We start from the raw sequence: 23,154 nt of genomic DNA on the forward strand, positions 1-23,154 counted from the left end.
TACCAAAGCTTTGAAATTAATTTTGGCAACATCTGAGACATCATTATTGTATCGTGTCACGTACGAATTCATCTTATTTGCGAGAGACTCCGTTCGCGAAAGCGCAAGTAGTTGTGCGCGCTGCCATGATTATAGCTCAAACGGCTCGTCTTAATACGACCGAAATATTCCTTACCTACCCAAAAAAATTTATTTGTCGCTCTTATTGACCCTACATCACTGCAACAACCACCAAATCGCCGACACACAAAAGTAGTTGTAGCTTCTTTCAGGCCGTTGAAGACGAGCAAGATGCAGGGTGTCCCACCTAATTTTTGCCACCTCATATACTTCAGAAATGAAAAAAAAGAGAAAAATGCAATTGGCCATGGACGCACCTATGTCAAAGGCAGGAATGAACAATCTCTGCCAGTAAACAGACGTCATTTTGAACACAAAGTTACGTTTATTTTTAAGTCACGTGTATCTTTTTCTATTGAAATGGAAATTAGAGGTACAGTTAGTGATGGCAGACTTATTTTCAGTGCTCTAAACCTCATACCCTTTGGAATAGATATACGTTAAATACTGGAAACGGTGTCACACCTTCTGCTCTGCGAATTACAGCAGAAACTGTGGCGCCGTTGCCATCCTGTCAAGTCTACGTATTTCAGATGGTCTGTAGTTTAGAACAGTGAAAAAACGTCTGCCGCCACTAACTCTACCATTAGTTTTCGTTCTCGCAGAAAAAAAGAAAACATCAATGTGGCTTTTAAAAAAAAACATGACTTTGTGTTGAAAGTGATGTTTGTTTACATTGTCGGATTGTGCATTCCTGTCCAATATGTAAGCCCCTGATATAAGTGCATCCCTAGTCAATTGCATTTTTTACATTTTGTTTCATACCGAAAATACGGAAATATATGAAGTGGCAGAATTCGGTGGGACACCTTATATATAGTTCTATGAAATCCAAGTTTTATCGAAATATACTGTAAGATTATTGTCCTCGGCACGCAAAAAGTGTGCTGTACACAAAACTTCGTTCTTGCTGCTGGAATGTCTCTGCATTTCATTAAAAATTTTCGTCCATCATTAAACCTTCTGAATCAAAAAGCAAGTAAGTGAAGCAGACAGAGAATGAAGATCTTAGTCTGAGTAAAAAAATTTTTCTTGAGATCATCCTGCATATTTCTAACCATCGGATACGTTCTTTTATCGTAGTATCGGAGCACAGTTCTACGCACTAACTGTTTTTCAAAATCACCCAGTTCCGTAGATTCCCTTTTCATTTATATGCTTGTTTTTTGTTTTGGAGAATCAAAATACGTCTTCACACTAGAGACTCTGCCGACGTTGCTGCGCTGTTAATATGGGATATAGTCCATTCGGATGTACTGCGAGGTATTGTGTCATTTTATGAACTTGCCCAAAAACTGACATTATTCCTGTCACCTTCGCCGTTGGGCAGGTCAGTAAAAATCACAGAATGAAGGCTTTCACGACCGAATGACATAGCTGCTGGTAAACCTTATGGGATGTGAGGTCGTGGTCCAAGAAACTCTTCTGTTCCTGGCGTTTCGTCTACGACTGCGCTGGACATCCGCAGAGGCGTTCCTCCGCCGAGGACCCAGTCCATTCCATGTAAACACAGCCCACACCATAATGGGGCTACCACCAGATTGCACTATGCCTTGTTGACAACCCGGACCCGTGGCTTCGAGGGGTCTGCGCCATACTCGAAACATACCATCAGTTCTTACCAACTGAAATCGAGACGCATCCGAACAGGCCATGGTTTTCCAGTCGTCTAGGGCCCAACCAAAATGGTTCGAGCTCAGGAGAGGCGCTAAAGGTAACGCGCTGTCAGCAAAGGCACTCGGATCGGTCGCCTGCTGTCACAGCCCATTAACGCCCTATTTCGCCGCACTGTCCTACCCGTTGGTCGTACTGTCTCACATTGATACCTGCGCTGATTTCTCGCAGCGTTGCTTATCTGTTGGCACTGAAAACTATACGAAAACGCCGTTGTTCTCGGTCGTTAAGTGAAGGCCGTCGGTCAACGTCTTGTCCGCGGTGTGAGGTAATGCCTGAAATTTGGTATTCTCGGAACACCCTTGACACAGTGGATCTCACAATATTGAATTCCCTAGCGGTTTTCGAAATGGAATTGGACAATATTTACTATCAAATTTATTTTCCAAAATTTTGGTTTAGCACATTCCAGTCACACCATGCCATAAGGTGCAATATCTAGCAGTTCATTATTTTTTACTGCTACTTTACTGCACACCGTAACCAGAAGTTCAGTCTTGATGTCCAGCGAGACAAGATCTACATTAATGTCTCTTTAGGCACGCAGTATGGAACAGTTTGAAACACTTCCTGTTCTTATTATCACACAAATCGATTTCTCACTTCAAACACTGGACAAGGGATCTATCTATCCTTGCGTTGTGGAAATTTGATTTTCTGTCAACCTCCTCATACAGGTAAGTGTCAAATACTAGATCATTTGTGTGTGAATAACGACAGAAAGTGTTTCAAAATGTTCCATACTGCATGAGTAAAGAGGTGTTGATAAACCATCTCCCTGAGCACTCAAAGAACCCACAGTTGTGGTAAGACGACTGTAGTTTCGTCTGGTCAAAATAGTTATGTCGCGTAGCAACGTAGTATTAAAAAAACATTGAAATGATAGATATTGCACCCTACATTCATGGTGTGCCCACCGACCGAGGTGGCGCAGTGGTTAGACACTGGACTCGTATTCGGGATGACGACGATTCAATCCCGCCTCCGGCCATCCTGATTTAGATTTCCGTGATTTCCCTAAATAGCTACAGGCAAATGCCGGAATGATTTCTTGGAGAAGGCACGGCCGACTTCATTCTCCGTCCTTCCCTAATCCAGCACTGAACCATTTTTTCTTATATTTTGGAAAATAAACCGTATTTTTAGGATTCCGTACCTCAGTTGGTAAAACTAGAACCCTTACAGGATCACTTTGTCGTCCGTCCGTCTGTCAGTGCGTCCTGCTGTTAAGAACCCTTTCCCTCACGAAAGGATAGACGTATAAAGTTGAAATTTATGTCATATAGTAAAGTCTACAGTCTCATGTCAGTGTAAGAAATTTAAGCTTCTATGTCAATGCAATCAAAAGATATGGCCGTTTATATCATACATTTTTATACACTTTGCCACTATGGATATGGACATAAGGCAAAAATCTTCATGATTCTCGATTTCTGATTTCGATGACCTTTCTGTTTACATAATTAAGTTTCTATGCAACCCTTGGCGCACGAGTCCTACTCACACACGGACAGATTTTTCCTAATTGCTTGTCAGTAAGGTCTAGTAACCGAAACTCTATCCAATTGACGCGTTACGTCGTCAAAATCCCAATCTGTTGAGAGAGCCCTGCCTGAAATGCTCCAAATGTTATCAATTGGGGAGAGGTTAGGGACCTTGCTGGCCAAAGTTGGCTTTGGCAACACGAAGGCAAGCAGTAGAAAATCTTGCCATGTGTGAGTGGATATTATCTTGCTGAAATGTAAGTCCTAGTTGGCTTACCGTGAAGAGCAACAAAACAGAGGTTAGAATGTCGTCCATGTACAGCCGAGCTGTAACGGTGCTGTGGACAACAACCAACGGGGTTATGCTATGAAAAGAAATGGCATCCCATACCACCACCCCTGGTTGTCAGGCCATATGGCCAATGGCAATCAGGTTGGTATCCCACCGCTGTCCAGGGAGTCTCCAGAGGTGTCTTCGGCGTTGGAATCTCATTGGCTGGAGTAGAATTGTCTTCAATAATGAGGCCCACTTTGAAGCGAGTCCTGATGACCAGCGAAGGCCTTGGGCACAAAGGTCGTCGTATCTCTCCCCAACTGAGAACGTTTGGAGCATTATAGACAGGGCCTCACGCCAGATCAGAATTTTGACGATCTAATGCGTCAACTGGACAGATGTTCAAATGTGTGAAATCTGATGGGACTTAACTGCTAAGGTCATCAGTCCCTAAGCTTACAGACTACTTAACCTAAATTATCCTAAGGACAAACAAACACACCCATTCCCAAGGGAGGACTCGAACCTCCACCGGGACCAGCCGCACAGTACATGGCTGCAGCGCCCTAGACCGCTCGGCTAATTTCACGCGGCAACTGGACAGGGAATTTAACGACTCTATCAATCAATACCAAGCCGAATAACTGCTTGCATATGGGCCAGATGGGGACCAACGCGTTATTGATTTGCTCAATTTGTGAAGCTCATTCTCTTGAATAAATCGCCCATTTTTTCTGAGATATAATCATCTGTTCGTCTGTACAAGTCATCACATTCGGATAATTTCTTTATGGTGCGTCCTATTTTCTTTTTATTTTTCCTTTTGGTACCAGACCGTAGTTTTTTCTACCAAAAGAAACAAAATTTACCGGAATCATACCAGAGAAACAGTTTGCTGCTACTGTGGATTTTTGGGCTGAATAATAGCAGAATTCAGTTACTACAATCAGACCATTAAATTCTTGACCGAGGAACTGATGACGTCGCTGTTTGGTCCCTTAACACCCAACCAACCAACCAACCAACCAGACAGACAGCCGCAAGGGGCATTGGTTTGCCGAACTCTTTGTCAGGTCAGGACCTGACATGAGTTACGTGCAGGAACGCGAACACGGGGAAGACGCAGGTGCGCTGTGGAAGTCTTGACGCGCCTGTGCCGGACGCGATCCGTATCTCGGGGGTCTTAATCCGATCCCCGCGGCACGAGAGGCCGGCTGCTCGGGGTACCGTCGGTCATTTCCATAATCCCCCGGCCTCCGCGGTGTCCGGGCCGCCTTACGGCCGGCTGGCCTCGCAACAGCCGCACTTGGAACGAGCACGCGCTAGCTTCTGCCGCAGCCGACAGCGATCAGGCCGGCGTGTGTGTCTCAGCGTCACTCTGTCATACCGATCCTTGTAGACGGTTACAGATACGGCAACAGTATTAGAGTTGAAGAGGGATGAGCACACAAAGATACCAGCAAAGACAACGTCTTCGGCACATTAGGTGTTTCTAGCCCTGTCATCAGTGTGTAGGGGAGTAGCGGGACACAAAGTATTTAAAAAATATTTTTAACATAAAGGAGCTTAAGGAAATACTTGTTAAATGTATAATATTCATCCTGTAGTACACTGAGGTGGTGGAAGTCACAGGGTAGCGACATGCACATACTGTATAGAGATGGCGGTAGTATTCGTTCATTGACGTCTCTGTTCACTGTAATAAGTTTAGTGTCTGTGTTTTGCGACCGCACCGCAAAACCGTGCGATTAGTAGACGAAAGGACGTGCCTCTCCATTGGGAACCGAAAACATTTGATCGCAAGGTCATAGGTCAACCGATTCCTCCACAGGAAAACACGTCTGATATATTCTATACGACACTGGTGACGGCATGTGCGTCACATGACAGGCATAAAAGACAAGTGCCTTGGCCGAGTTGTCCCCCCCCCCTCCTCCTCCCTCCATGAATTTCTCCATATCAGTGTATTTTTACCTCCATTATCTCTCCTTACTCTGTTTTATGTTCCTCTTTTTTATCGCCTTGTATATGTAACATTTTATTCCTGTCTTAGTTGTCATGCACTCGGTTGAAGAGCGGCGGATTGTGCTGCTGACAGGCATCCCCTGCCCATATAGTGCAGGGGAATGAAAGCACAAAAAAAAAAAAGAAAGCGAAGTTGTCATTTGTACTCATAAGGTAACCTCCCCATCGCACCACCCTCAGATTTAGTTATAAGTTGGCACAGTGGATGGGCCTTGAAAAACTGAACACAGATCAGTCGAGAAAACAGGAAGAAGTTGTGTGGAACTATGAAAAAAATTAGTAAAATATACAAACTGAGTAGTCCATGCGTAAGATGGGCAACATCTAGGAAAATGTGAAATCAGGAGCGCCGTGGTCCCGTGGTTAGCGTGAGTAGCTGCGTAACGAGAGGTCCTAGGTTCAAGTCTTCCCTCGAATGAAAATTTTACTTTCTTTATTTTCGCAAAGTTATGATCTGTCCGTTCGTTCATTGACGTCTCTGTTCACTGTAATAAGTTTAGTGTCTGTGTTTTGCGACCGCACCGCAAAACCGTGCGATTAGTAGACGAAAGGACGTGCCTCTCCATTGGGAACCGAAAACATTTGATCGCAAGGTCATAGGTCAACCGATTCCTCCACAGGAAAACACGTCTGATATATTCTATACGACACTGGTGACGGCATGTGCGTCACATGACAGGAATATGTTGTCGACCCACCTAACTTGTACACTTAGCGAATGGGTAAAAAGATTGTTCTACCTTGCCCGATTTAGGTTTTCTTGTGGATGTGATAATCACTCCCAAAAAAGTGATGAAAACATAAGAGTTTGTCACATAAACTGAAAATAAAAAATTAAACTGATCACTCGAGGGAAGACTTGAACCTACGACCTCTCGTTACGTAACTGCTCTCGCTGACCACGGGACCACGGCGCTCCTTGACTCCCACTGTCCTTGATGTTGCCTGTGTTGCACATGGACTGCTCAGTTTGTATATTTTTTTTATAATTTTTTTTCATAGTTCCACACAACTTCTTCCTGTTTTCTCGATTGATCTGTGTTCAGTTTTTCCAGGCCTATCCACTGTGCCAACTTATAACTAAATCTGAGGGGGGTGCGATGGGGAGGTTCCCTTGTCAGGTGATTCATGTGAAAAGGTTTCCGACGTGATTATGACACGACATCAGAATTAACTCATGACCTTTGTCGCCTCAGTGTGTAACCTACTTCAGAGCAATACTTTGTTGTGTATTTTTCACACTTTTTCAAAGCAGTGCTTGCATATTTCCTGTTATGTGCCACCCACTATGCATAATGGGATATGGCAATTACTATGACATTTTGGCATTAACGTTGAAATTATTAGGAATATCATCTTAAAACTAGGATATAAAGTTTTTTAATGAACAATTCAGTCTAAAAAATGTAGAATATTCAAAAAATCATACACAAATGAAGATATTTGAACGTCATTTTGATAAATGTACACTTATTTTGAATGCTTAACACCAAGTTACTGTTACTGTCTTTGAGTCCCATTGCTCGTGCACCAAACGCGTTTTCTGGCTTGCGAAAAGACAACATACGATTCTTAGCAATAAATCCTATAACTGAGTCCTGAGCAGCTAGACAAGTTTCTTTGTTAAATCTGTGTCGTAAGTCAATTCTTTCTGCTTGCTGTAGGTCAATTATTTGACAATGCGATATTTCATCGGTGTACTAAAAAGTCTCCTCTCCATTGATCTGAGATGTGATGTCAGCTCATGTTTTCGTTCTGCAGTAAACTCATTTTTAAATTTCTCAGCCAATGTGTCAGCTTTGTAGTTTGGATTGTTCGTAGCTTTACGAACAAATGTTTACAACTTTGATATGGGTACGTTAAACTCCTTAGATGATATTCAAATTCCTATTTCAAAAAGATCCCGCTGAAACTCACATATCCATTGATTTAATATCCAACGGCTGTCTATCAGTCTGCTTAACGTAAGTTCACACCATCTGGAAAAACCAAGAACATATATATGTAAAATGTGTGTGTATCTGTCTCTCTCTCTCTCTCTCTCTCTCTCTCTCTCTCTCTCTGTGTGTGTGTGTGTGTGTGCGTGTGCGTGTGCGTGTGTGTTGTTGTGTGTAATTTGAAATCTAAATCAATCAAAAATAAAGGGGCAGGACGGGACAGTATCCCATTCTGCCTCGTTCCTTTCCGTCTCAAGATCATATTTTAGGTTAACAAGTTTTATGGGGTGTAATAACTCATGGATTCGAACGTATTTATTACTTACGAATAGCAAATGGCATTCGGTTTATGGTAACATCTTTGTGTAAGGACTTACCGTTTATAATTAACGGCTTATCTTAAATTTAAATTTTTCAAAAGTTATAAAAACGCGACTGGAAGTGTGAAGCACAACTATTCACTTGCAAGCCGCACTCCATACCAAATCAATAGTCGTCCAGCCTCACCTTGCGTTCAGAGACATAGCAACATGCTACCGAAATGCGTCGTGCAAATAAAATATTAGTAACAAGTGACTGTTGCAGTATATATTATTTCATAAATCTTTGGAAAATGTTAAGTTGCGATGTACTTGTTATTGTGGTCTGTGTGCCAGATAGCGAAATTACCGAGAAAATGTAAGTAAATGCACTACCAAAATGACTAATGATTCTTATAACATAATATATAAAGTATAACATACTTATTTTCCTAAATCGGCGTCTTCTTCGACACATAACCTCACTCGCACACACACCTAATGATGGCAACACACTGCCGAAACGTGTCGTGCTAATAAAATATTACGTAGTTGCACGTCCATCTGTCTGTCTTTCTTTCGCTACTGCCTTTATCCCGCATTGTGCGCAGGGTCGGCAGGGTTAAGTACGGATTTGGCATGGTTAATTTTAAGGGGTGTTCGCATGCCCTTCCTGCCGCCATCCCATACCACCCAGGACGGAACTAGTGTATCCCAGCAGTCTGCGTCTAGCGTAAATCGTGAAATATTGTGAACGTGTTCCAAATGTCTGCGAGTCGTGTAACTGAAGCGGGACGTGGGGAGCAGCTCAGTATTTACCTAGTAGGATGTGGAAAACCGCCTGCAAACCACATCCAGGCAGGCCAGCCGTCGTCGTTAATCCGCCGGGCAGATTCAATCCGGGGCTGGCGCACCTACCCGTGTCCAGGAAGCAGCGCATTAGAAATCTCGGCTATCCTGGCGGGTCAGTTGCACGTCCATATATATATATATATATATATATATATATATATATATATTCTCTATTTTGCGTATGAGTATTTGTTACACTCGAAGATACACCTACTGTGTGTGTGTGTGTGTGTGTGTGTGTGTGTGAGCGTGATCATGTTCCTTAATCTCTTTAATGCTATTCGATCCACTGCTAATTGAGTTTCAGACTCCCCGAAGGTACGTTGATCCCTGCCAGTTACAGTAAATTAGCAACAGCTGGTTAAAAAGCGAACCGGTGTTCCTTTTGCGGCTCACGGAATTATCACTGCTAACTGCTGCTCATGTGCCAGGTGATAAACATTCCGCCCGGGGGACGCCGTTTATCACGCTTCTGAGCAGACTATGACGCATTAGGCTGCCGTCGAGATTAATTCCGGTGTCGCAAAAAAGATGAGGGCGAGCCGAGTGGCGGGAGGCGTCGCGCCTTAATCACCCACTCCTGCTGGCTTAAATGTTACCGGTTCTGCGACCGCTCTGCCACTCAGCTGGAAACGCGAGCGTGCGCATACGGCGACTCTCCACAAATTTCTCGAGCGCGTCCTTGACCTCTGCACTGCACGCTGGTTTTTTTTTCTTTATTCGCGTACCGCTACACTCGTTATTTAGCGCTGCAATTTCCACCTGCTTGGTAAAGAGGTGGTACAGTGACGTACAGAAACCAGAGGCGTGGAAATGACGTCGCAATTAACATCTTGTGATACATTTTTTCCTGGAGAAATATCATTGCTGTCAACACCGTTTAGGTTTTCCTGCAATATGCTTAGCAGATACAGGTGTATTTTCTTCAGTAAATCCAGGTCAATGCTTCTACACATTTATTTGAAAAACTGGTAAGTGTACAAACTGCTGAAGGTATTTTAACTTAACTAAAATAAATTAACACGAATGAACGAAAAACGACAGCAACAAAGCGTGTGTAATATTTTATTTAGTCGTTCCCTGTTTAGGTGTAGACCTACACTACTGGGCATTAAAATTGCTACACCAAGAAGAAATGCAGATGATAAACGGGTATTCATTGGACAAACATGTTACACTAGAACTGACATGTGATTACATTTTCACGCATTTTGGATGCATAGATCCTGAGAAATCCGTACCCAGAACAACCACCTCTGGCCTTAATAACGGACTTGATACGCCTGGGCATTGAGTCAAACAGAGCTTGGATGGCGTGTACAGGTACAATTGCTCATGCAGCTTCAACACGATACCACAGTCCATCTAGAGTCGTGACTGGCGTATTGTGACCACCATTGACCAGACGTTTTCATCTGGAGAATGTGATGGCCAGGGCAGCAGTCGAACGTTTTCTGTATCCAGAAAGGCCCGTACAGGATCTGCAACATGCGGTCGTGCATTATCCTGCTGAAATGTAGGGTTTCGCAGGGATCGCATGAAGGGTAGAGCGACGGGTCGTAACACATCTGAAATGTAACGTCCACTGTTCAAAGTGCCACCAGTGCGAAAAAAAAAAAGAGGTGACCGAGACGTGTAACCAATGGCACCCCATACCATCACGCCGGGTGGTATGCCAATATGGCGATGACGAATACACGCCAAACACGGATGCGACCATCATGATGCTGTAAACAGAACCTGGATTCATCCGAAAAAATGACGTTTTGCCTTTCGTCGTTGAGTACACCATCGCAGGCGCTCCTGTCTGTGATGCAGCCTCAAGGGTAACCGCAACCGTGGTCTCCGAGCTGATCGTCCATGCTGGTGCAAACGTCTTCGAACTGTTCGTGCAGATGGTTGTTGTCTTGCAGACGTCCCCGTCTGTTGACTCAGGGATCGAGACGTGGCTGCACGATCCGTTACAGCCATGCGGATAAGATGCCTGTCATCTCGACTGCTAGTGATACGAGGTCGTTGAGATCCAGCACGGCGTTCATATTACCCTCCTGAACCTACCGATTCTATATTCTGCTAACAGTCATTGGATCTCCACCAACGCGAGCAGCAATGTCGCGATACGATAAACCGAAATCGCGATAGGCTACAATCCGACCTTTATCAAAGTCTGAAACGTGATGGTACGCATTTCTGCTCCTTACACGAGGCATCACAACGTTTCACCAGGCAACGCCGGTCAACAGCTGATTGTATATGAGAAATCGATTGTAAACTTTCCTCATGTCAGCACGTTGTAGGTGTCCCCACCGGCGGCAACCACCTTGTGTGAATGCTCTGAAAAGTTAATCATTTGCATATCACAGCATCTTCTTCCTGTAGGTTAAACTTCGCGTCTGTAGCACGTTATCTTCGTGGTGAAGCAATTTTAATGGCGAATAGTGTATGTATGTATGTACAAGGGGTGGACAGAAACGTGGAAACGCCAAAAATGCAACACATTATCATTCCTAATACAGTGTAGGAAAACCGTTGACATTTAAAAAATGGTCCAAATGGCTCTGAGCACTATGCGACTTAACTTCTGAGGTCATCGGTCGCCTGGAACTTCGAATTAATTAAACCTAAGTAACCTAAGGACATCACACACATCCATGCCCGAGGCAGGATTCGAACCTGCGAACGTAGCGGTCGCTCGGCTCCAGACTGTAGCGCCTAGAACCGCACGGCCACTCCGGCCGGCCGTTGACATTTAAAACAGCCGCCAGTAGTCTCTAAATGGGCAAATACTGTTCCCTTATGGTTTTCAAGGGAGTTTTATTTCGTTCTTCCTGCAATATACTGACAGTTTCAGGTATCGATGGTGGCGGTGGACAGCGATCAGTCACTTTTCTCTCCAAAGTAGACCACAAACGCTCAGTGATATTGAATTTCGGTGACTGTCCTGGCCAAGGGTAATGCGATACGTTCTCGTGCTCACAAATCCAGTCATGGACTATGAGTGCCTTGTGAATAGGGGCCTTGTCGTCTTGGGACAAAGCATCATCATTGGGGAACAAGCGCTGTACCATGGAGTGCTAGTAGTCAGCCAGAATGGTTACATACTGCTTGGCAGTAATTCCACCTTGCAGAGTAGCCATGGGAGCCATGGAGTACCAATTTATAGCTGCCCAGATCATCACCGAGCCCCCGCACTGCTTCACCCCTGGGACGTAAACTCGGTCATAAGTTGGAAACCGTGTGAAACAAGACTCATCCGACGAAATGATTTTCTTCCCTTCCACCACGTTGCATGTTTTATCGCTTCAGCAGCACACTTTCTTGTTACGGTCATTTTAGTCTCTGATAAATGGTTTTGTAATTCCAACTCGCCCTGAAATTTCCTACTTAGTGAGCTCCTCTAGTGTTGTTTTGGTGCTGACAGGGTTAAGGTATGCTGTGACTTTTGCAGCGGCCGTCCTTTTATTTTTCGTCACAGTCCTCTTCAATGACAGTCTGATCACTCAACACCCACTTTCGTCCGCGTTGCGACGTAGTGAATGATGATTTTCTGCTTTGCATTGTAATGCACCTCTTTCTACAGGGGACAAATATTAATTATTATCAGTAGTAGTATATTAAGCTACAAATTATCATTTTAAACCTGTGTGGTCTCCCCGGTGTGCCTAGTCGACCACAAGTCCCCGTCACGCTGTTCATTCTAACAACAGAGTGCATACAGGGTTGAACACATGGAGTAAGAAAGGTATCATCGCAATTTGAATTTAGAGTAATATAACTTTCTTACCTTTATTGGTCGTTGTTGCACGCTCGTGGTCCAGTGATGAATCTCGTCATCCGCTGTTTGTTAAATCAATCTGAGGTCGAGGGTGTGTATTCTGCTGCGTAAGAACTGACACATATTTAAACTTCCAACTTTTATGTTATAAATGCTGATCGTGACGATATTCAATAGTTTTCATTGTAACAACTTTTCCAATACATCATTTCGTTCCCTCTATCCTTGATCTTCTCAATTACGTCTTGTAATAACAAGACGTCTTAACACCAACTGCCCATTGTCTCTAACCCCGCCAACAACCGGCTCCTGTTCACAGAGCTTACAAACTGTGAGTACTGCCAACCTTGGTTGTATATCGATATTTTACACATCGCACGTATACATATATGAAAAACATAGTATGAAAAATGGAAAGTGTTTATAATATAGTTCTGTGGCAATATAACTAATGATTGTCCTCATATTAAGTTTTGTAACAAAATAATAATATCTCACTTATGTTTACGTAGTTAAAGTTCACTTGCTCCTTCAAATTGATTGACGACACCGCACACCTCGCCAGCCGGTGGTATCGGTAGTTTCAGTAGTCCGTTACATTACAGCATGTATGGCGTATAAATCTTCGATACAGTGCCTCACGAAACACCAAATACTGAGGCTATCCTAGTTACGAAAGCAGCACCGTACGAGCAGTAACAATTTACTCACGTTCGAAGTCTCTTACATGCGAATTAGTGCACTCAGAACTACACAGAACACTGTTCTGAGCACTGGTGATGTTTCCAAAGTATTGAGGACATTACAGAGGTGCCGTTCGTGGTCATATACAACAGCCCAACCTGCATGCTTGGCTATCATCTGTATTTATGTTCAAGATGCATTACTTCCATATTTTTGTCCAGCTCCTGCACGGGCAATACACAATATTTGTTCAGTAGAAAATCACACAGAGCAGGGTAAGCGCCTCCATGTGTTCTAATCATCGTAGACAAACGTGTGAAAGGGGGGGGGGGGGGTTCGGCGATTATTTGGGCAGCTATAAATTGGTACTCAATGGGTCCCACGGTTACTCTGCCAGGCCGAAATAATGAAATAATACAGGATTCATTTTTTAAAGCATAAAAATGCTATAGAAACTCAGACAGTATCTAATCATCACAACTCTACGTCTCGCCAAATCCGTCGATTCCAATTAGTTGAGAACAGTTTCTTGTAACTATTGTCGCTGTGTACCGAGCAGCACAATATTTGTACATGCTTCGTAATTTAAATCCATAAGCTAGAATCTTCTCCCGGTTCTAACTCAGCTCGACGCTCCGAGAGCTCTTGAGAGCATTCTCTACCTTTTAATTCATGGTGGGCCCTTTTGTATCCCTTCAAGTGTGACTTGAACAATCTAATGACTCCCCAAGGTGTGGAAAATTCCTTTCCCATCCATACTGTTAGCAAATCTCTGTAACCTACGGCTGGTGGATGCGTGACTGTTCCCTCGTCGCACTGCCTGTTACATGTTAGCTCTGATTCACAGCCGGCTTCTTATATGCCGCAAGTAAAATCTACTGATTGGCACCTGATACTGGCCGAGTTGAGGGACTTCGTGGAAAGAAAATCATGTTCGGTAATATTCTAAGTGATACACATTAGTACATGGCTATATACCTATACAGGGTGGTCAGAAACAATCTGAAAAGCTTGTAAGGATGTTGCAGAGTAGGTTGTGCTTAGTAATATCTGTTAAGAAAAAAATTCGATACTCTGCCCCGTTTCCGAATTAATGAGCATTGAAATTAGCCAATCAGGACCCTGCGCGCGCGAAATCGAGTGGCCCGTCACATGCAATTAGTATCGGTTGTTGTCATGGTGTAGAGCGAGAAAGCCTGCTCAACCTTTGGCTCCGGTTTGATTCTCACTACTGTCCCATGTCGTATTTTGATATCTCCCTCCTGTTCAGTTTTAGCAAACCAAACGAAGAACATATTTGGCAAACCGTCTCTAGCAGGCTGACTGAATTTGCGCGCAACGGCCTGACTGGCTAACTTCAATTCTAATTAACTAAAAAACTGCGAAGTTTTTTTTCTTAACAGCTATTTCCCAGCACAAGCTACCTGCAACACCCTTACAAGCTTTCCAGACCATTTCTGATCTCCTTGTATATGACATCAATTTAGCTGCATACGTCATAATAGTCTTCTCTTCTGCTTCCCTACTGTTTGCTTCACTTTTTTGTTCCTTTTGTAGACATAATCTCTCTCGAATAATCCCCCATGTCTTCCTTTCTTGCGCAATCTGTCAACTGCAAGAAGGGATCGACGTCGCTCTCTGCCTTGCACAAATGGAGACGAAGGTCGTTGTTTTCCTCTTGTAGCTACGATGCAAATATCAGTGGCGGCGGTTAACTTCATTTGCTCGTCTGTATCTCTCCACGCTCGTTCGTCGCGTCGTCGGGAAATTGAGCTCTTCCATCAGCATCCATTAAGTGGGACGAGCGGCCCGCTTTAAGCAGATAAGGCCGCAATAGCGGCGGACAGCCGGTTAAGCGCGCCTAAGTGTTTCGCCGAAGTGGGCGCCCTGATACGCGGCCATTCGTACTCTTTCTTTTCTGCGCATGCGCCTCAGGGGCTGATGCACGGCCTGCGATGCGAGACCGCCTCCATTGGAAGCAATAACAGCCGCCCAGCTAGATGCAGACCGCCCAGAAGGTAACGAACATCCCTACACCCACAGGTGTAACCATAGCTGTCCTCATGTGGCGCGCCCAGCCAGAGAAGTGAAAGGAGAAGCGGAAGAGGACGAGAAAAGTGGTGAGAGTGACGGCGCCAGAGAATTTCGGAAGAGGAGTGGAAAGAAGCAGAGAAATAGGAGGAAGATGGTGGTTGAGGGAGGACGGTAGAGGGAGGGAGGGAGAGAGAGAGAGAGAGAGAGAGAGAGAGAGAGAGAGAGGAATAGGAATGGGGGGGGGAGCAGAAAGGGAGAGACAGAAGGGGAAGGAGGACAGAGGGAGCAGATATGAGCAATAAGGAGAATACAGAGAAAGAGAAAAAGAGGGGGGTGCAGGAAGGGAGGAATTGAATTATGAATAGGAAGAACATAGCAGAAAGACGGGGGAGGGGTAGAGAGAGGTGAGGAGGAGGAGGAGGAGGAGGAGGAGGAGGAGGAGAGAGACAGAGAGGGGAGGGAGAGGGAGGGAGGGTGGGTGGAAGGTAGGGGAGGTATCGCGAAGCGAAGAGAACGTGAAGAAAAAAGAAAATCCCACAAGATTTCACACACACCACCGTTTTTGGAAAGGCTACGTTACTCGTTATTAGTCAGGAAACAGAAAATGAGATTAAGAAGAAATTTGGAAAGATCACTAAGGAGATGGGATGATCAGTTCACAGGACTGGGCAATGTCTTGAAAACTGTCTGTGAGATGAACACCAAAATAGAAGAAAGGAAGGCAGAGCGTAGTCGATTTAAGTCATGTGCTACTGAGGAGTTGCAGTTGTGAATGGGGTGCTGAGACTTATATACGAAGTTTGAAATTTGGGCAGCAAAATTACTGTCGATGGCAGAAATGAAAAGGGATATGCAATCGAGACAAATGAAAAGCTTTTCTGAAAAAAAGAAATCTGTCAAAGCCAAATACAAATGTAATGCTTGCGAAGTCTTTTCTGAAAGTGTTTCTTCAGAGTGTAGCCTTATATGTAAGGGAAACTTTAACGATTGACCTTACAGACAGGAAGGCAATAAAAGAATCAGAAATGTGATATCATTGAAAAAATGTTGTACATTGGATGCGAAGATCGAGTAACTATTAAAGGTGTTCCAAATCGAGTAGCGCAGACAAGACGTTCTATGCAGCTATACTGCCCCAGTAGTATACCTCGCATAGAGGTCATAAGAATAATGTAGGACAGACTGGGACGTATACGAAGATATACGCACAGGCATTGTTTTCCTACGAGACATGGAATACCTAGTACAGGTACGAAGTACCCTTCGGCACGCACTGCGACATTGCTTTCACGATAAATCAGTAGGTACTGATTATTTTTTCTATTCACCCACCTTCCGAAAATGAATAACCTTTCAAATCCAACGATGCAAGTTTATGTGATTATTTTGGCTTTATCACTGGCCTTAAACAGAAATGATTTTGATAACGGTTTTACAGTAGAACCTCGCTAAGCTGATCTTGGATCTCGGATTCCCGCTCAGTGTGACCATCGCATTTCCAGTGTTTGTTTACGTACAAGGGCCACTGCTACAGTCATGACTGGACTTGTTAATGACTCACCATCAGCGATATGGATCAACAGGCAGTTGACCGTTGCTAGGTACGATAGTTCGATCAGTTTTCTTGTGCAATAACTTGTCTCTAGCTCGTTCAATAAGTGTTATTGTGCGCACATTTGTTTCATAAATTAGTGACAATGTTCTTAAATATCAAAATGCGTAAAACTAAACTATGGCACCAAGGAAAACATGTGACTCTGTTCTTAAAACCGAACGTTGAACCCGAACCCAGTGATGTCAGTGAATGGGGTCAGTACAGCTGATGTTGGCTGCACAGCGAAAGTAGGATTAACTGCGACAAACTCACTGAAGCAGTAACTCGAACAACCGATGAGAAGGACAAATATGATGAAGACGTCAAACACAATAAACTACGGTTCGAGTATCACGTACAGATGCTAAAATTGCGTTTGATGCAGCCCTTCAATACAGGATGGTCCATTGATCGTGACCGGGCCAAATATCTCACGAAATAAGCATCAAACGAAAAAACTACAAACAACGAAACTTGTCTAGCTTGAAGGGGGAAACCAGACGGCGCTATGGTTGGCCCGCTAGATGGCGCTGCCATAGGTCAAACGGATATCATCTGCGGTTATTTTTTTAAATAGGAACCCCCATTTTTATTACATATTCATTTAGTACGTAAAGAAATATGAATGATTTAGTGGGACCACTTTTTTCGCTTTGTGATAGATGGCGCTGTAATAGTCACAAACGTATAAGTACGTGGTATCACGTAACATTCCGCCAGTGCGGACGGTATTTGCTTTCATGATACATTATCCGTGTTAAAATGGACCGTTTACCAATTGAGGATAAGGTCGATATCGTGTTGATGTATGACTATTGTGATCAAAATACCCAACGGGCGTGTGCTATGTGTGCTGCTCGGTATCCTGGACGACATCATCCAAGTGCCCGGACCGTTCGCCGGATAGTTACGTTATTTAAGGAAACACGAAGTGTTCAGCCACATGTGAAACGTCAACCACGACATGCAACAAATGATAATGCCCAAGTAGGTGTTTTAGCTGCTGTCGCGGCTAATCCGCACGTCAGTAGCAGACAAATAGCGCGAGAATCGGGAATCTCAAAAACGTCGGAATGCTACACCAACATCGACGGCACCCGTACCATATTTCTATGCACCAAGAATTGCATGATGATGACTATGAACGTCGTGTACAGTTCTCCCACTGGGCACAAAAGAAATTACGGGACGGTGACAGATTCTGTGGCTGACCAGAGTGGCCGAACGGTTCTAGGCGCTTCAGTCTGGAGCCGTGCGACCACTACGGTCGCAGATTCGAATCCTGCCTCGGGCATGGCTGTGTGTGATGTCCTTAGGTTAGTTATGTTTAAGTAGTTATACGGTCAAGGGACCGATGACCTCAGAAGTTAAGTCCCATTGTGCTCAGAGCCATTTGAACCATTTTTTGAACAGATTATGTGCACGCGTTCTATTTAGAGACGAAGCGTCATTCACCAACAGCGGTAACGTAAACCGGCATAATATGCACTATTCTGCAACGGGAAAATCCACGATGGCTGCGACAAGTGGAACATTAGCGACCTTGGCGGGTTATGTACGGTGCGGAATTATGGGAGGAAGGATAACTGACCCCCATTTTATCGATGGCAATCTAAATGGTGCAATGTATGCTGATTTCCTACGTAATATTCTACCAATGTTACTACAAGTTTCACTGCATGACGGAATGGAAATGTACTTCCAACATGATGGATGTCCGGCACATAGCTCGCGTGCGGTTGAAGCGGTATCGAATAGCATATTTCATGACAGATGGATTGGTCGTCGAAGCACCATACCATGACCCGCACGTTCACCGTATCTGACGTCCCCGGATTTCTTTCTGTGGGGAAATTTGAAGGATATTTGCTACCGTGATCCACCAACAACGCCTGACACACGCTTCAGCGCATTGTCAATGCATGTGCGAACATTACGGAAGACGAACTACTCGCTGTTGAGAGGAATGTCGTTAGACGTATTTCCAAATGCATTGAGGTTGACGGACATAACTTTGATCATTTATTGCATTAATGTGGTATTTACAGGTAATCACGCTGTAACAGCATGCGTTCCCAGAAATGACAAGTTCAAAAAGGTACCTGTATTCATTGTAACAAGCGAAATAAAATGTTCAAACGTACCTATGTTCTGTATTTTAATTTAAAAAACCTACCTGTTACCAACTGTTCGTCTAAAATTGTGATCCATATGTTTGTGACTATTACAGCGCCATCTATCACAAAGCGAAATAGTGGTCCAACTAAAACATTCATATTTCTTTACGTACTACACGAATATGTAATAAAATATGGGGGTTCCTTTTTTAAAAAACGCATTTGCTATCCGTTTGACCTTTGGCAGCGCCTTCTAGCGGGCCAAACATAGCGCCATCTGATTTCCCCCTTCAAGCTAGACAAGTTTCGTTCTTGTAGTTTTTTCGTTTGACGCTTATTTCGTGAGATATTTGGCCCGGCCACGACCAATGGACCACCCTTTATATCGAACAATGCTCTACGTCTACCCCAATAGCCGTTTTGTGGATAAGGAAATTTCGGAACATCACGGCAAAAACCGTTAACCGAAAGACCACTACAGAACTTTTCGTTCTGCTTAAGAACAGAAAGTTTTTCACCGTGTCATTTCTCATATTTTAATCACTTAAGTGCAAATCATTTGTATGTCAGCGCACAGTAATGATATCTTACCGTGCGATACACACGTATTTTCCTGCACAGACACTGATGTACATTATAGATTCGTGTAAGATTTTTCGGTGTGACAACGCTTTCTTTCTGTTTTGTTGCTGTTTTAACATGGAACATTATTTTAGACAGTGTTTCAAGTTCAAAATTTAAGTTTTACTAAGGGACAAACTAACGAGTTTCTACTGTATTACTAAAATTGCTTTGTGTAGAGTTTGTTAGACAGGTAGTGGTTCTTGGCAGCACATGTAACTTAATTCCTTGTTTGTATGAGTTACAATTAAAGTTTATGGGTTAATAATTTACTTTTATCATTCGTATCTGCTACATGTGTTCATTGTCTGACATGTTTGCTATTCAGAATTCAACATCACGAACCTGTCATTGGTACATAATCACCGAACACTGCACAGCGGTTCAAAAAAAAATTATCAGTAGCTAATAGGGTTCATACTAACATGAAACGTTTTATTCGAAATAACATTATACATATTTGTTCGCAAGGTGTTTACAGATTAAGGTATTGACTAACTTGTAAGACATGCCAATACCGTCAGGGAAACTTGTACCCTCTCAGTTTGCTCAGTTTGTAGTGAATATACGAAGGTATCTATTCAACTGCCGTGCACCGTAATAACAAAAACTACACTTAAAACAACACTGAAAAGATGCGATCAGCTGTAGATACCAGAATAGCTCATTTGATCATTTTAAATGTATCATTATAAAAGAATTTACGTGTCTTCTCGATGGACACAAGTGAATCTAAACACAGTGCTGTAAAGTTGGCCCTCAGTTTAACAAATATAGCATTATCGAAACATTTCAAGTAATCGCTTTACATTAAAAATAGCGTCCATTAGCGTCGTTAAATCGGATTTGATGTATCTGACGTACGTGTATGGTTTCATTAGTGAAATCGCATCTGAATCCCCTAATTTCTCTGATTTCATTAATTTTATCCTCGCCTCCCCCTTACGCAAACACATACAAACTGAGGGGATGGAATCCTCCCCCATGCCCCACTCAGCCACCGGACATAAATCAATTAATTGCGCACATCAGTCTAAACAAGAACGCAGCACATTGATACATGAAATGTTGCAGCATTTTAAACAGCGTTGCGTACAGTCTTGATCAGTAAGACAAGTACAAGGCAGAGAAATGTCCAAAGATTCGACTTCTGCAGCGACCGCGAATAGCCTTTTAGATCGTCATTGCCAAGGAGGGCACCGCGAAGATTGAAGTAGTGCCAAAGATCTTCACGACAAAAGACAGAACTCGTACAAACTCTTAGAAGTTTCAGTCTCACGTGAAGTCAGTTAGCGAATCGAAATCATTTATAAATCTATCAGTTATGCTACTGACACCGAAACGGAATATGACAGAGAGATGGTCGAAATACTGAAGTTGATCATCCGAAACAATTTTACTGCGGAAGATGCTAATACGGTGCCTTATTTCAGGCCACGCATGAACGCCGTAATGACAAATACTGAGATACGTACTCACAGATAAAAAAAAGTAACTACAATCTCTTAGTAGTAGTAAGTATTCTGGACCGGAAGGGACACGTCTGATATTTCACAAAAAAACATGAGAAAGACTGTGCCCCCATTCTAGCAGTAGTTTATCGCAGACCGCTCGAGCAACGAAGGGAATCTAGCCATTGGAAAATTCGTAGTAATTTCAGTTTTCCACATTCTCTTCAGAATTGGAACTCTCTCAATATAGTCATACTTACTGCTCAAATCAAAAATTATACCTCCTTTTCAAAACTAGGTTTACATAAGTACGACAATACATCAGTGCGTAATTCATTACCCAAAATCATTTGAATTCAGTTTCAAGCATTAAGTGCAATTAAAACTGTACGACATGGCAGTACAAGCCAACAATTACCTCTCATTTCTACCAACATACAACTTCCAAAGATTATGTATACATAAAAGAAAGTATTTTACATAACAAATCAATTTATTATCTTTTATACAGGTAAGGGGCGGGTGTAGGCTGGAGACCCGCAGCCCGGTTCCCCCTCCCCCACCACCCAATAGACGGTTTTCTTCTGTGACCATCTGCCGAGCGTGTAATTGCTTACACGAAGACAAGAAAGGGATCAAGAAGTCAGCATACTCCGTCAACGGCCGCTTCTAATACAGGCGGGCGCCGTCTGCCCCATCGACTTCTTTCTGAGCCCCGTAGTTCACCCCGATACATTTCGATAAGAGTCTATACTTCCCGTGACTTCGACGGCTGCCAGCCGTTATTTATTTTTAAAATATGAGTCCACCCCACTCCAAAGTAGACGACTTAGACGATAAAATTCTTGAGCTACTGAAAAATATTCAAAAAATGGTTCAAGTGGCTCTGAGCACTATGGGACTTAACTTCTGAGTTCATCAGTCCCCTTAAACTTAGAACTACTTAAACCTAACTAACCTAAGGACATCACACACACCCATGGCCGAGGCAGGATTCGAACCTGCGACTGTAGCGGTCGCGCGGTTCCAGACTGTAGTGCCTGTAACCGCTCGGCCTGAAAAATATTAATAGAGTGTTTTAATGAAAGTAGCAGTAGTACAGGAAGTTATAATGATGTTCTCGCTAATACTTTAAATGAGTCAAGGTTTCCTTTTGCACATATCTTATGTAACACAGAAGAGCATACTTAGGACATCTTCTAATGTACTCTCCAGAGATTACGTATATTATCTCTCTAAAAATTAGTAATAATTCCGTTTTTTCTTTTGTCATTTTCCTCAGAAATTTCTGTAGATTTCACGAACAGCAGTGATCTTTCTCTAAATTAAGTGTAATGTTGGGTGCGGGCAAAAATATCATATTTATATTTTTAATAACTTTTTACTTGGTGTGTTATAAACGGCCGACCGTTGTGACCGAGCGGTTCTAGGCGCTTCAGTACGGAACCACGCTGCTGCTACGGTTGCAGGTTCGAATCCTGTCTCGGGCATGGATGTGTGTGATGTCCTTAGGTTGGTTAGGTTTAAGCAGGTCTAAGTCTACGGGACTGATGACCTCAGATGTTAAATCCCATAGTGCTCAGAGCCATTTGCACCATTTTCAGTTATAAACGATTTAAAGTGAAGAAGTATAAAGATCTCTGTACACCACAATAAACTACACACTTTTTTTGGATAAGTTGTATTTTTTCAGATTTTTAAATTGAATACAGCGTTACATGTGGTAATTTAAAGACAATGATGCATGACGATATAAAAATGTGACTTTGTAGGACTTACCACTGTAAAACAACACACAGAAAAAGGGTTAAGAAATTACCGTTGCGTTTTTCGTGTTATTAAAATTATGCGAAACAGGAAATAATAAATTTGAGTTCATTTGTATCGTATAATAAATTTGTAAAATGTGTCGGCAATTCCTTTCTGTAACAGTATCGACAGGTACTAAATGTAGCAAAAGATTAGCCACGGATCAGTTCTATTACAGGGCCTCTTACGACGACCGCACTGTAGATAAAAGAGTAGCCTCTCTTGTGTGCGAAGCTTGCCGTGTAAATGTGGTGGCCAGAGGCGAAATGCGAGGTCGCGTGAGAAGACGCGGTCGGGTGACCTGCAGCCGGCAGACGGGAGCGTTTCGCGCCCCGCTCTTCCGTGACTACCGGCGTCGTCACGGTGTGCTTGACGGCGGGATTCGGGCCGGAACGTGCGTCGCA

This window comes from Schistocerca serialis, chromosome 8 (genome assembly GCF_023864345.2).
Source record: "Schistocerca serialis cubense isolate TAMUIC-IGC-003099 chromosome 8, iqSchSeri2.2, whole genome shotgun sequence".
Taxonomy (NCBI): domain Eukaryota; kingdom Metazoa; phylum Arthropoda; class Insecta; order Orthoptera; family Acrididae; genus Schistocerca; species Schistocerca serialis.